Source organism: Petaurus breviceps, unplaced genomic scaffold (genome assembly GCF_028583685.1).
Source record: "Petaurus breviceps papuanus isolate PSGF00001 unplaced genomic scaffold, PetGlider_PUasm1.0 101, whole genome shotgun sequence".
Taxonomy (NCBI): Eukaryota; Metazoa; Chordata; class Mammalia; order Diprotodontia; family Petauridae; genus Petaurus; species Petaurus breviceps.
This window is the reverse complement of record NW_027185575.1, coordinates 723,780-724,456: the sequence shown is the minus strand read 5'-3', so window position 1 is coordinate 724,456 and position 677 is coordinate 723,780. Positions and strand designations below refer to the sequence as shown.

Here is a 677-nt window from a genome sequence, read left to right as displayed (position 1 = left end):
GAAGGCATCCCCCCAGACCAGCAGAGGTTGATCTTTGCGGGAAAGCAGCTGGAAGATGGGCGCACCCTGTCTGACTACAACATCCAGAAAGAATCCACTCTGCACTTGGTCCTGCGCTTGAGGGGAGGTGTCTAAATTCCCTCAAGTTTCTTTCAAGCTTTTGAGTAATTTCACTGCACTTTTCTTTCAATAAAGTTGTTGCATTCCCAAATGTTTGTTTTTCTATCTTTTTAGTTTGCTTGTTTAAAATAAGATCTTAACTAGTGGGATGTTTCTAGGTTGTTAGGGACCTTATTGTTTATTGATAATATTGGAGCAATTTTAGGATGTAAAACTGGTTTAGTTTTAACCATTAGACTTGGAAGTAAATCCAAAGCAAGCACAGAAAAAAGGCAGGCAGATTTGCCATTGAGGTTACTTAAAATTTAAACGTATTCATTTTTGCTTTATTAAAGCTAATGCATTTTAATGGGTCAGTTGCATAAAGATCAGTTTTTGGAAAAAGCATGGTAAAATACAAGTTAGCAGCTTACAAAAGAGAGGTATAAAGATAGGAGGGGAAACACTTGAAGGAAGACCCAAGGCTGTGAGTAGGTAGGTCTGAAAGCATCCTTGAACTCCCAAAGAGGGCAAAAATGAGGTAATGAGGATTAATCACTTTAAAGGAAGGGTAACTA

At 38.3% G+C, this 677-nt stretch overlaps 1 long non-coding RNA gene across 2 annotated transcripts in view; it reads left to right on the top strand.

The window, feature by feature from the left end:
* LOC138157519 (uncharacterized) overlaps positions 1–211 on the top strand; it is a 6,085-nt gene extending 5,874 nt beyond the window's left edge. For both annotated transcript variants that reach the window (XR_011167418.1, XR_011167408.1), the window contains exon 2: positions 1–211. This exon is cut by the window's left edge and continues 87 nt beyond it. This is a non-coding gene — a long non-coding RNA (uncharacterized lncRNA).
* The last annotated feature ends 466 nt before the right edge of the window (positions 212–677 follow it).